General features: G+C 56.8%; 1 protein-coding gene across 2 annotated transcripts in view; it reads left to right on the plus strand.

Annotated features, from left to right (window-relative positions):
* BCAS4 (breast carcinoma amplified sequence 4) overlaps positions 1 to 14,387 on the plus strand; it is a 61,404-nt gene that overhangs the window by 32,101 nt on the left and 14,916 nt on the right. The window lies entirely within an intron of this gene.

The raw sequence follows: 14,387 nt of genomic DNA on the forward strand, positions 1-14,387 counted from the left end.
CAGCACACACACACAGAGACACACACACACACACACACACACACAGTTGATGTGCCTTATTCAGAGCCTTTCAGCTCTGCCCTTGCCAGAACCATAGGGCAGCAGCCGCACAACAGTGCTGCCGTCCGGGTTCATCCAATGTTTTTTTGCTGAGGATGCAGTCATTCATTTATTCACTGACTCTTGCATGTGTGCCTTCATTCCTGGGTGTGCATTCATGCATAGATGCATTCATATGTGCATGCGTTATTCATGTGTGTGCGCCTTCATTCACGTGTGCATTCATGTATGTGTATGTTCATGCATGTGTGCATTCGTTCATGTGTACATGCATTATTCATGTGTGTGTGCCTTCATTCACGTGTGCATTCATGTATATATACATTCATGCATGTGTGCATTTGTTCATGTGTGCATGCGTTATTCATGTGTGTGCGCCTTCATTCACGTGTGCATTCATGTATGTGTATGTTCATGCATGTGTGCATTCATTCATGTGTACATGCATTATTCATGTGTGCGCCTTCATTCACGTGTGCATTCGTGTATGTGTGCGTTCATGCATGTGTGCATTCATTCATGTGTACATGCATTATTCATGTGTGTGCGCCTTCATTCACGTGTGCATTCATGTATGTGTATGTTCATGCATGTGTGCATTCGTTCATGTGTACATGCATTATTCATGTGTGTGCGCCTTCATTCACGTGTGCATTCGTGTATGTGTGCGTTCATGCATGTGTGCATTCATTCATGTGTACATGCATTATTCATGTGTGTGCCTTCATTCACGTGTGCATTCGTGTATGTGTGCGTTCATGCATGTGTGCATTCGTTCGTGTGTACATGCATTATTCATGTGTGTGTGCCTTCATTCACGTGTTCATTCATGTAATATAACATCATGCATGTGTGCATTGTTCTGTGTCCATGCCTTTATTCAGGTGTGCTCCTTTCATCACGTGAGCAATTCATGTATGTTATGTCATGCATGTGTGCATTCATTGATGCTGTACATATATTCATGTGTGTGCGCCTTCATTCACGTGTGCATTCATGTATGTGTATGTTCATGCATGTGTGCATTCATTCATGTGTACATGCATTATTCATGTGTGCGCCTTCATTCACGTGTGCATTCGTGTATGTGTGCGTTCATGCATGTGTGCATTCATTCATGTGTACATGCATTATTCATGTGTGTGTGCCTTCATTCACGTGTGCATTCATGTATGTGTGCGTTCATGCATGTGTGCATTCGTTCGTGTGTACATGCATTATTCATGTGTATGTGCCTTCATTCACGTGTGCATGCCTTCACACATGCACACACGTGTTCTCCTGTGCGCACTCATCCTCTCACGTGTGCATGCGTTCCTGCCTCCGCCATCCAGCCGAGCAGGCCCTGGTCGTGGCCTGGTGAACAGCACTGACTCAGCAGCTGCTCTTCCAGAACTCACATTCTGGAAGGAGATGGACCCTGAACCGGCAGACAGGAAGTTGAGAGGGTGAGGAGAGCGAAGAAGACGGGGCCTGGGCAGCTCTTCGGTGGGGCCGCATTAGCCTAGGTGGTCGGGGAAGGCCCCTCTGTGGAGGGCCCAGCGGACTCAGGGCCTGGGAGAAAAGCAGGGTTCACCCATGGAGAAGAGAGGTGCCCGGGCAGAGAGAGAGCTGCTGCAAAGGCCCGGAGGAGGGTGAGGCTGGGGCTTTCGAGGAACCAGAGGGAAGCCTGGGTGGGACACAGGGAGGGGGCAGAGCGGGTGCTGGGCCTTGCTGGGTGGGCGGGCCTGGGGCCTTCCATCTGCGGAAGTGGGGCTCCCCCGTGGGGCCTGGCGCTGAGAGGGTCTCCGGCCTCTTCCTGATGCAGGAAAACATTCTGCATTTTCCTTTGGGAACGGAGAGGCCCACCGAGGGGAGGCTTGTCTGAGATGGACCTGGAGTCGCCACCTTTGGCGGCCTTCCCGGGTGTACGAGCAGTGCATGCGCATGTACACACAACACGCACGCAAACGCAGGTGCAGACGCCGACGCACGTGCACCCAGCACACAGACACAGCAGAAGTCGCAAACAAGTGGGCCTGCACAGCCTTTTTTTAAACATTCCGGATTTATTGCTGACATTGTTAAAAACTAGACATTTTTCATGAAATCTGAATGTCCTGTTTTTTCTTTTTAAATGATGTTATCTGGCATTAACTGAGCTCTTAATATGCCCTGGGCACTAAACTGCTGAGCAGGGTTGATATCGTTATGATTCCTGCTTCACAGATAGTAAAACTGGGGGGTAATAGAAATGAAGTAACCTGGCAAAAGGCATATGACCAATGAGTGGTAGACCCCTGGGTTCTAGTCCAGCGGGTCTGACCCCAGCCTTCTCTTTTCTCTTCTCAATATTGGAGGTTTTGCAGTAGAGCCCCAAGCTGAGTGACCCCCCGGGGCCAGGGACCTGGTATTCCAGCTCACCAGCCTGTTCTCAGTCTGTTTCACTCGCTTGTCACCTGCCTGCCCTTGGCGGTTTCTGAGTGTGAGACTCCCCAATACCCATCAAATATTAAACCGAGCAATTTTGGGGAATTCCCTGGTGGCCCAGGGGTTAGGACTCCACGCTTCCACTGCTGGGGGCACAGGTTTGATCTCTGGTCAGGGAACCAAGAGCCTGCAAGATGCGCGGCATGACCAAAAAAAAAACAAAAAGAGAGCGATTTCTAAAAACTTCAGTTTTCATAAAGAAGGTCGTGCAGCCCGAGCCTCCTCTCTGCTGCTGCCTAGCTGTGTGACTTTGGGCAGGTGGTCCGACCTCTCTGACCGTTGGTTTCTCCCCTCTGTAAATAGTCTAAACAGAGGGTCACTAGGGGAAGGAGAAAGGATAGGAGTGGAGGCCCGGCAGGCCGGGGCCCCAAGAGGAGGCATCACTGTTACCGTCAGGGTTTCTGAAGGTGCTCCCAGCAAGGCAGCAGCGAGCCTGAGGTCTCCCAGAGCCTGGCGCCGGTGGGGCAGGCGAGAGGGAGGCTGGAGGCAGTGGCTGCTGGCGGCCAAGGGAGGCAGCCGTGGCATCTCGTCTCTCCGCTCCCCCGACAGGCCTTTGTCAAGATGGTCAGACGGCACGTCTCCTTCCTGGAGGCCCACGTGCTCCAGGCCGAGCGGGACCACGGGGCCCTCTCGCAGACCCTGCGGAAGTGGCTGGGCTCCTCGGGGCTCCCCGCGCTCGGGAACGTGAGTATCCCCACCTCCCCGCCCCGTCCCAGACCCCGGAGCCGGGAGAGGGGCACCGGAAACGGGAGTTCAAAGGGCACGGCTGGCTTCTGCAGACAGGAAGCGGCGTCTGGCTGGCTGGTGGGGGGCTGGCCGGGCGGCTGGGGCATCGCAGACCCTCTCTTGGGTGCCCCTGTGTGCCCTGAGCGGAGGTGCCGTGGCTGCCCGCCCCCTCATCCACAGTTTAGTCAATGCCTGCTGTTTGCCTAGCACGGGTCTGTCTGGAGTTCCCGCGCTGGTGAGAGACAGCTCCTATCCCTTCCTTCCGCATCTGAGGCTCAGGGCCATTTCCAGAATTCAGGTGGGGTTCCCCGCCCCAGGGCACGAGTCAGCCTCCAGCTGACCAGAAGGGCGGGGCACAGTGGGAGGGGCAGCGAGCCCACAGCTGGCCAGGGCCTCTCCCTCCCACACTGCTACTTCCTTGGAATCTTCCCTATGCAAAAGGAAGGGTCCTTGTGCCCCTTATACTGGTGGAAAAACTGCTGTGTGCTGCTTACCTGCTTGCCTCCAGGTGAGGGACTGCCCCAAAGCCAGTAGCAGCTGGATTGTGGCATCAGAGTTCATGGTCTCAGAATTCTTACTGATCCTTTAGAGCCCAAGTTAATGTCACCTCCTCTGAGAAGCCCTCTGGGATTGCGCTCTCTCTAGACAAATGTGTTCTCTTGCGCCTTCCAATGACAGTGAGGTCAGGAGCGGCCTCCTTGGTCCTCCTCTCCCTCAAGTTATGGTGACTATTGCAGGGTGACCAGGAGCCCCCCAGTCACACGGTGCTCTGCCCACCGATGGCTCAGAAGCACCACCGAGGAGGAAGGACAGAGGTCCTGGCTGCCTGCTGTCTGCAGCAGGTAACCTCACAGTTGGGCCTGCCAGGTCCTTGGGCTCTGCACCTTACGGTCTTTTTCTGTAACCCGCACGGCTGTCCCTTTGTGGTTGGCACCAGTGCCTTCCTTTAGTGGCAAGGCTTGGAGGGGAGAGTCAGGCATCTGAGGTCAGTGCTGGGGTTGGAACTCAGGCCCGCGGGGCTGTGGAATGGGGTCCCCCGCCCACTCCTGCTGTGGGATCCCATCAGGGTGTGGCCGGGCACGCTGGGACCTGCACCCTCTCATCTCTACCAGACACGGGGGGCCCCCCAGCCCTACCTGTGGTGACTTGTTCCAGGAAACGCGTCCCAGCCAGGGCTGGTGAGTCATTCAGCAACCCCGGCGTGTTGATCTTGGCCCTGGGAGGGCTTTGTGTGGTCCAGGGGATGCAGGCGAGTGTGCGCACACGCGTGTGCAAACCTGAGGGTTTCCAGGGCTGCATGTGCACCCGGGTGGCAGCTGCAGGGGCTCTTCTAGATAAAGAGTCGTCACAGCTTGCCCTGGGGCCCAGACCCTCTGGCATATTGCAGCCCATCCAGTGAGGGAGGCCAGTCATCAGATGAGGAAACTGAGGCACCAAAGGGTCAAACCACTTGCCCGCCCGAACGTGGTGGAGCTGCGATTTGAACCTGCGGAACCGGCGCTCTGCAGTGCCTGGTCCTGCTGGGTCTCCTGGGGCCTGGTTCCGACCGCTGCAGCTGCGGTCTGGGGTGGGGTCCTTGAAGAGCCCCCACGTGGGTCCCCGTTTCTTCTGTCTGGAGGAACCCACCCAGCCAGGGTTCCACGCTGTGTCCAGACGCTTCCCCTCCATCCCTGCCGAGGTGGACACCTCACTGACCACTGCCCTTGCCCTCGGAGGCCACATGGGCCCGGGTTCTGCCTTCCTGCCGCCACTCACCCTCCTTGCCCCATGCAGTGAGGGGCTGGCGCAGGGCAGGGGCTCTTGGCTTAGGGTCCTGCCCCAACTCCTTTGGAAGCCCACCCCCTCAAAGGAAACGGGCGGCTCATCGCTGCCCCCAGGCCCTCCTGGAGTCAGGGGGCATCAGCGAGGGGCCTCCCTCCGGGGGCCCAGGCAGGAGGCCCTCCGCCCTCCCCCACTGGAGCTGGGCAAGGGCCTTTTGGGGGAGGTTTGCTCCCCTCCCTGCTCAGCCATCTGCTGGAGCAGGAGATCCTGGGGAGGGCAAGGGGTGGGGAGAGGCTGGGTCTGCAGTTCTGTTAACTCTGCCAGTGCCACCTGCCTTCCTGGCCTCCTTTCTCCATCTTTTCTCTCCCTCACTCTGCAGCTAAAGTGGGGAGGCCAGGGAGGGCGCGGGGCACCGGGCCAGGGTCTCCCAACACAGCAGTGGTGGGGCCAGAAAGCCCCCCTGCCCCCACTGCCCCTCTTGCCCATGTGCCTCGCTGCTGGCCGAGGCCGGGGCCAGCCTGGGGATGCCAGCTGAGTGTTCCTCCTCGCCACGCGCTCCCCCTGAAGGCTGGGCCTGTGGCCTCTGACTTGAACTGCCAGAGACATGCGTGGTCAGTGCCCAGACCGGGGTGAGGGCTGGCCTGGTGCCCTGGGCCCTCTGTGCCCAGACATAAGAATGTACACACTTCCAGGCTTCAGTTTTCATGCTAACAGACACATGAATATTTTCATGGTACAAAGGTTTGTGTTTCCATGCTGTGTGGCATGAAAGTTTCCTGTTATGCTTTTATGTTGATTCTTCCAATGCTGCAAACCTTTAGCTCAGAATCGCACCTCTCTTTGGCTATGGCATTTTTTAGCTGTGTGACCGTGGGTGAGTCTCTTAGCCTCTGCAGGCCTCAGATAGCTTACCTGTTGGTTACCATGGGCTTGATCATGAAACAGTCTGCCTGCTAGAGAACTGGTTTCGATTTGATGTGTGATGAAGAGGGCCTCCTCCACTAAAGCCCTGGGAAGAAAAAGAAGAAAGAGAGTCCAGAACTCCAGACGGAGGGTTCCAAGCACCGGTGGGTCTGCCATCAGCTGCGCCTTTAAATAATGGCTCAGGACAGACTGCCTGAGCCCTTCGTGGCGGTGGGGACAGAGAGCAAGCCGGCCGTGCCAGCTGCTGTTCTCAGCCCAATACCCTACAAGGAACGCGCTGTTTTTAATCCCGGCCAGGGAACTGAGGCACAGAGAGGTATAGTCACTTAGCCAGGGCCACACAGCTGAGCATCAGGATGGGAATCTACATTCTTAACTCTGTCCCTTATTATCTTGGGAGAGAGCCGTGACCTCTTGCTTCAGGAAGCACATGTCCAGTAGGAGAATAGAGGCAGTGACCAAATCTCAGAAAATTCAGTAGCTGGACATTTCTAAAGAGGGCCTGGCTTGCTCTGAGGGATGACCTCTAAGGAAGGGCCACGTAAGCTGAGACCCGGACAGTGAGTGAGAGCAGGCTGAAGTCAAAAGCAGGGGTATTCCCAGCAGTGGGGATGGCGGGCCCAGAGGCTCTGGGGTGGGACGAGCTTGGGTCCTGAGGAACAGCAGTGAGTCCCATGTGGGGAGCCGGGGAGGGTGTAGGAGACGAGGTGGGGGGCAGCCTGGACAAAAGCAGGGGTCTTGGGCCACACCGGGGGCCCGAGCACTAGGCCAAGGGCAGCAGGGAGCCTTGGGAGGGCTCGTAGCCAGGGAGTGACTTGGTAGATGTGCTCTGCTTTAGGGAGTTTCCAGGGCTCATTCTCTACCCTGAGCTCAGGCTGGCATTTGGGGTCAGCGCTGTCTTGTTTAGACTTGACCACGGGAGCTGAGCTGGGCACAGGCGTGCCCTCCAAGCTTCAGAGTTCAGCTGTTAGGGCTGCGTTTCCTTGGCCTGGAAACCCCGCATGCTGTGCCCGGAGCTCCCTGAGACCTTTGCCTTGCTGGGTCTCGGGGCCTTTGTCCGATTGGGAGAGAAAACGGGGGCTCTCGGGGGGCACCCCGGTCTCCCAGTGTGTGTCTGGTCCCAGAGACCCTGCCTGAGGAGGCGGCCCCCCGCCCGCTCACACAGGGCCCCTCACATCTGGAGATCATTTCAGGCACATGTGGGAGTGAAAGTGAGATGGGGCTGGAGGCGTGTGGTCTTGGAGGGGCGTGGAGAGCACGCCAGGGGTCGCCGTGCCCCCCGGGGTCCAGGTCCCGGTGATGGCCGAGTGCCCACCGTGGTGTCCTGACCACGCCAGGCCCTCTGCTCGGCGCCTGCACCCAGAGGCACAGAACAGCCTCGCTAATTTGTTGTCAGCCACTGTTTGTTTTCCGCCAAACCAAAACATCTTGTTCACGAGGTGTCATTTTGATTAATTTCCCGATGGATAACAGTATAGTGTTTTCCAAGGAAGGCTGTCTGGCTAAGTGCAAAACCACTTGGGGCCAAGTCCTGACACTGCGCAGAGCAGGCTGCCGGGGTGGGCTGTGGCCTGGGCTCGACTTGGGGCTGCCCGACCCACCTGTTTGCCCCGCAGCTGCCCACGGGGTGATCTGGTAACACAGATGGGTGTATTCCGCCAGGTGTGATACAGTAGGGAGTGGTGCGGACTGTGGCGAATTGCAGAGCCCGTGCCTTAATGATAGAGGTAGCAAATTTCAGAAGCAGCCTTTGCAGAAACGGGATCAAGGAGGGCCAGATTTTCCTATTTGGGGGAGCACGCTGGGCATGTGGAGTTTTACATGAATTTTCTAATGAATGTCTAAAAGTCAGCAACTAATTTTTCTCACTGTTAAACATTTGAGGGGGGAAAAATGTGTTGTGCCGTGGGTCACACCTAGCACACTCCCCAGCTCTGGATTTGGGGCTGATGGCCGGTGTCCCAGAGCCAACACCCCCCCCAACCCTTCAGAGGCATTTGGGACCAGGGAGGAGGGGAAAGCCCATGGCATCTTCCTCCACTCTGCGCCAGCCCCAGCAGGGGCCCTCAGCTTTCTGCAGCAGCGTGATGAGTAACCAGCAGTTTTATTGGGCGTCTACTCCGGTTCCAACTGTGGAAGTTGTATTGAGTACTTTCGGGCTTCCCTGGTGGGTCAGGTGGTAAAGAATCCGCCTGCCATGTGGGAGACCTGGGTTGGATCCCTGGGTTTGGGAAGATCCCCTGGAGGAGGCCATGGCACCCCACTCCAGTATTCTCACCTGGAGAACCCCACGGACAGAGGAGCCTGGCGGGCTGCAGTCCATGGGGCTGCGAAGAGTCAGACACAGCCGAGTGGCTAAGCGCAGCACCGCACGTTGAGTACTTTCATGAAGGGCTTCCTGTGTCTTATCTCGACGTCCCATAACAGCCCCAGAGGTGAAGGGACCCGAGGCTCAGAGAGGGCCGTTCACTTGCCCAGGGCCACACAGCGCAGGCGGCAGAGACAGATCTGACCCAACTTTGACCTTGTTCAGGGTCTCTCCCTTCTGTCTGTGATCCTCCCAGGTGCAGGAACCACAGCCTGGATGGCGGAGGTTGCAAACTGGAGATCCTGGGCCGGGTCTGCCCCACCAACATGTGTTCTATGGCCAGCTTGGTATATGTACATGTTTAATTTGAATTATCTGCCAGCATCTAAAAAAGGAAATTTTACATAAGAATGTAGACCTCTGGCTTCTCTTGAGAAAGCAGAAGGGGGATTTCCTTAGTGGTCTGGTGGCTGAGATTCTGCCCAATGGAGGGGCGTCCAGGTTTGATTGCTCGTCAGGGAACTGGATCCCACATGCCATGACTGAGACCTGGTGCAGCCAAATAAAAATATAAAAAAGACAAAGCAGAGATCTGGGCCCGCGAGCAGCATCCCTGCTGAGCCCCCGTCTGGCCCACGTCACCCTTTGTCATTACCTGCCTGTGGGCACTTGAGTTTCCTAGTGGGTTGAGCGCCTAGTAGGTGTTTAATAAACGTTAATCAGTGGATGCTCTGAAGGCGTCTTTGGCCGCGGGAGGCCCCCTTCCCCCGGGTCCCTCTGGGGGTGGTCCCCAGGCAGTGGAGAGCTGGGCCGGACAAGGCCCAGGTCTGCAGGTCTGCCGGTCTGCCCAGCGGCCCGGGGCCGCCTCCTGGGCTTCCCTGGAGGTGGCGTAGGCTGTGGGCGGAGCTGCCCTGCCAGGCCCGCCTGCAGGCGTCCTTGGTGCCAGGCTTGGCGCTGCCCCGCCCCCCGCCGTCCCCCCACCCCGCCCCCAGCTCGCCCCTCCCCACCCGGCCCTGGGGAGGCAGGGGCCCCCTGCCCCGCCCTCGCGCTGTGCCCAGTCCCCCGGAGGGGTGACTCCCGGAAGGAGGCCCGGCCCGGCTGGGCCTTTATCTCGGGGCCGCACAAAGAAGGTAGAGGAGATCCCCTGACGCCTTCTCCCGGCCTTGGAGCGGCCTCTCCTCCTCTGCCCCGTCGTCCCTTGCGGGGGAAAAATGCAGCCCGAGCAGATGGCAGATATTAACGCAGCAATGGAGGCGAGGGGGGCTGGGTTAGTCCCCCCAGCAGGCTCGCTGTCCCCGAGCTCCTCAGCACTCACACGTTAACGGATCTTGTTTGAGTCCAGATAGTTGATGACACGGGTTCTAGGGAAGGACAGAGGGCTGCTAGCCGGCTGCTTTGGCAATCAGATTTTTTTTTCAGTGTTACATTTTTGTTTAGGTTTTGAGTGGGAAGGAAGCTCCTGTCCACAAAGAGGAGTGTTTATTTGGGGTAGGGGGCACTGTCGAGGCCCACGTGGGGGTACCCCAACTTCTCCATGGCTGGCAGGGCACAGCGCCCTGTCTCCTAACAGCACCGCCCTCAGGGCCACCCCCGTGAACATCCTAGAGCCCAGTGCTGCCTCGTGGCCCATCCCTGGGCCTGGTGGACACTGTCTCTGCTCTTTGCTCACGCGGGTCCCCTGCCTGGAAGCCCCTGCCTGCTCCCGGCTTGGCACTGTTTATTCGTCATTCAAGGCTAAATTGAGCGTCACCACCTCCGGGAAGCCATCTAGATTGCCCCGGGCAGCGTTCCTCTGGGCGCCCCAGTCCCCTGTGGGCACAGCACCCTGGGGAGTCATCTCTGTTTTCACCTGTTGTTCCCCAAGACAGAGTTTCTCAAGGGTAAGGACTGTCTTCTCTTGGAGTTAACAATAGTAGTTATGACGACGTTGGTGCCAGCAGGGAGCGTTCCTTGGGCTCTCCTTTGGGTCGACCCAAGCTAGCGCTTCACTGTCCCTGGCTCGGCTCATCTTCATGTTCATCCACCTGTTGCATGTGTTCAGACGCTCAGTCATGTCTGACTCTTTGTGAGCCCGTGGACTGTAGCCCGCCAGGCTCCTCTGTCCATGGGATTGCCCAGGCAAGAACACTGGAGTGGGTGGGTTGCCATTCCCTCCTCCTGGGTCTTCCTGACCCAGGGGTGGAGCTGGGTCTCCAACCCACCGCCCGAGTCTCTCCTTGCATCTGACACACAAGCCCGCACCATGCCCCCTCTCCCCAGCCCCTCCCTGGCCTTGGCGTCCGTCCAGCGTCCCTAGGGCTCTCACTGGGACCCTCCCCCCTCAGAGGGAAAGAGAGAGGCTGTGGGCCCGAGTGGGCTCTCTGTGGGGACTGGAGGGGCAGGCCGGCTGTGCGTCCAGTCTGCGCCTGCTGCCTGGGCAGCACCAAGGATACCTCCTGCCCGTCTCAGAGTCTGGGGGTCCTTGTTGGACATAAGCGGGGCCACAGTTGGTAGGGGTGGGGGGGGTGGTCCTACAGAGATGTGCTTAGCATGCTGGAGACTCTGGTGGGGGCGCTGTTAGTGATATCAGCAGTGAGCTGGGCAGAAGTGATGACACTGGTCCCTGCCCCAGCTCACGCTCACCCTGGAGAGTAAACTCAGAGGCGGGCGTTACAGCAGATAATTGTGGGTAGGGTGCGTGGCAGAAACCGGGGGAAGAGGGGTCAGGAAAGGGCCGTGGGAGGGGATGGTGCCTGATACGTGGCATCAGCTTGGCGCTGGGTGTCACGGTGGTCCTGAGCGAGGCAGGCCCCGGCAGAGCACCAGCAGCTCCCATCCGCGACCACAGGTTGCAGGTGACGTGATGGATGGAGGGGTTCCTCCTGGTGTAGGAACCCGTGTGACGCCTGTAGCTGGGGCTGAGGCATCTGCAGAAAGTGTGATCCCTTTAGTACCCAAGGAGCCTGGGAAGTTCTTGAACTTGGCTCCGTTCACGGTCAGCTTTCTGCCAGGAAAATAAACCACGTCTCATTAAGCAGTAAATTCATCTTGGTGCCTGTTCCGGCTGATACCATCACACCTTGTCACGTTGTAATGTCAAGGCCAAAGTTCCTGTTACTTGGAGAGTCCTAATAAGTAACCTGGGAAACCTGGTCGAAGAGTGAGGAGTCCTGGCTTTCCAATGGAGTGAGGAGTCGGAGCAGGGAGGTGGCTGGTGCAGGGATGGCCCTAACTGAGCCCCGCATGGGAGGCGGCCCCTGGTGACCTGGGCTGGGGACCTCAGCACTGTGGCCCCAGCTCTGCCCTGTCCCCTCCTGTGTCTGGCGGCTCCTGGCTGGCTGGACCTGGCTCCAGAGGCCCCGGGCACCGCTCCCAGGAGTGTGTATGAGGAGGGGTGGTGGGCAGGCAGACGCAGATGCCAGCAGTCATTGCTGGGGGGGACACGGGAGGCCGTGGGCTGGGGGGCTGGTCTCAGGGCTGGTGCCCAGTGTGTCCCCAGAGATCTGTCCCTGTCTGGCCAGCAGGTATTCCTGAGCATCTCCATTGAGCCTGATCACCAGGGTGATGATAAGCTACGCCTGTTAGGGGCTGAGAAGTGTGCTGGATAGTTTTTGAGGGTCATTGGGAATTAAAAATCAAAGCAGTACCAGAAACTGGCTTCCCCAGTTGTGATTTAGTTTAAATACTCATGCTTTGAAACTGAATGCATTTAACACTGAAAAAAAAACTCAGTGTTGTAAAACTGTACACTTGAGCTGTTCCCAAGCTAATGACATCATTTAAGAGAACTGAGGGGCCTGACATCTGCAGCAAGATGGACGGGCCTGGAAACTGTCATTCTGAGTGAAGTAAGTGAGACACGGAGAGACGCATCATTACGTCACTTCTAAGTGGAATCTAAAAAATAAGGGAGATACAAATGAACGTATTTGTAAAACAGAAGTAGAGTCGTGGATGTAGAAAGCAAATCTGTGGTTACCAGGGGACAGGGTGAGGAGGGATAAATTGGGAGACTGGGACTGACATGTCCACCCTGCTGCACATAAAATTGGTAACTAATAAGCACCTGCTTTGTAGCACACGGAACTCAATACTGTGTAACGACCTATATGGGAAAAGAATGAAACGACAAAAGTGGACACAGGTATATGTGTGACTGATTCACTTTGCAGTACCGCAGAAACTACCACAACATTGAAAATCAAGTATAGTCCAATTTGAAAAGAAAAAAAAAAACATTCAGAGGGCAGTAATAATGAAATTCTCCAGCATTCATTGAGGAGTTACTGTGTCCTAAGCACTGTGGGGGTATTTGGGTAAAGCACTCTACGAGGTAGAAACGATTATTAGCTCTGTTGGCAGATGAGAAAGATGAGGCACAGAGAGGTTAGGCAACTTGGCCAAGGTCACACAGCTCGACAGAGGGACTGCTGCCGTCTGAGGAACCTGGAAATGGGGCATCGCTTACTGTGCTGGGGGGGGATCCTGCTCTCAGCACTGGCAGCCCCAAGTAGGGCTTTCGAGGGGATGCTGAGAGCATCGAAAAGTCTACCGACAATAACTGCCGGAGAGGGTGTGGAGGAAAGGGAACCGTCTTACACTGTTGGTGGGAATGCAGATTGGTGCCACCACTATGGAGGAGAGTGTGGAGCGTCCTTAAAAAGCTAGGAATAAAGCTACCACATGACCCAGCACTCCCACTCCTGGGCATGTGCCCTGAGGAAACCACAATTGAGACAGACACATGTACGCCAATGCTCACGGCAGCACTGTTTTCAATAGCTTGGACGTGGAAGCCACCTAGGTGTCCATCGACAGATGCATGTGTGAGGAAGTTGTGGTACATGTACTCAATGGAATATTACTCAGCTACAAAAAGGGACACATTTGAGTCAGTTCTAATGAGGTGGATGAACCTAGAGCCTATTACACAGAGTGAAGTAAGAAAAAGGCAAAATATCGTACATTAATACAGATGTATGGAATCTAGAAAGATAGTACTGATGCTCCTATGTGCGAGACATCGAACAAGACCCAGACACAAAGAACAGACTTTTGGACACAGTGGGAGAAGGAGAGGGTGGGATGATCTGAGAGAATGCCGTTGAAACCTGTGCGTTACCAGAGGTGAAATAGGCCGTAGGAGTTTGCTGTGTGATGCTGGAAGCCAAAGCTGGTGCTCTGTGCCAACCTGGAGTGATGGGGTGGGGAGTGAGGTGGGAGGGGGTTCAGAAGGGAGGAGACACGTGTACCTATGGCCAGTTCGTGATGATGGCGAAAACCATCACAATATTGTAAATAATTATCCTTCAGTTACAAAAAAAAGTGCCAGTCGGAGGTCCTCTGTGACCCCTGCCTTCACCCCCACCCCCGTCCCCACAGGCAGCTTGAGCTGCTTCAGAGGCAATGGGCAGGTGGTGGGAAGCCTTTACGGCTTGTCCCCGGGCCCCCCAAGAGGCCCAGAAAGGGAGCTCAGCCTCCAGCCCACCCCAGTTTGTTGTCCTCGAGAGCATGTGGGCTGGACACCATGGCCTGGCGTGCAGGGTATTGTCCTGGCTGCTGTCCCTTCGTACCTCGGGCTTTGCTCCGGGAGACCTAGAGAGCGCGTGCCTGGAGCCCAGCCCGCCATCCCCCTGTGCTGGGCGCTTCCTCCCCTTAAGTCTCCCCTTGTGTCCCCCGGAAGGCCTTGGCTGCTCCAGGAGCCACCAGTGGGCAACCCCAGCCCTTTACCCCTTTCTTCCGTAGCCCCTGGGCCGGGCTTGACTCCTTTGATGCCAGATCTCCGCCCAACACCTCCCTTTTCATTCATTCGTTCAACAAGTACTTATCATCCACCACCTACCTGAGCCAGATGCTGTTTCAGATCCTCTGAGCCCCGGGAGGACAGAGAACGTTCCCACCCTCCAACAGCCGATAGTCTAGTGTAGCTTGTGAAGTGCCTCCTGGGGGAGAAGGAGGTGAGGGAGGGGGGTGAGGTGGGTCTGGGGGCAGGAGGGGTCAGAGGAGGCCTCCCTGAGGAGGAGACATGGAGCTCGACGAGGTCCGGGAGGAGGTAAGGAGGGGAGTGTGCAGGTGTCTCAGGCAGGAGCCGGGAGGCGAGGCCTGGTGGGCGGTGTGTTGGAGCCGGGGGTGAAGGTGGGGGGAGTGGGTGGAACAGGTC

Source organism: Cervus canadensis, chromosome 10, assembly GCF_019320065.1.
Source record: "Cervus canadensis isolate Bull #8, Minnesota chromosome 10, ASM1932006v1, whole genome shotgun sequence".
In the NCBI taxonomy this organism is placed as follows: Eukaryota; Metazoa; Chordata; class Mammalia; order Artiodactyla; family Cervidae; genus Cervus; species Cervus canadensis.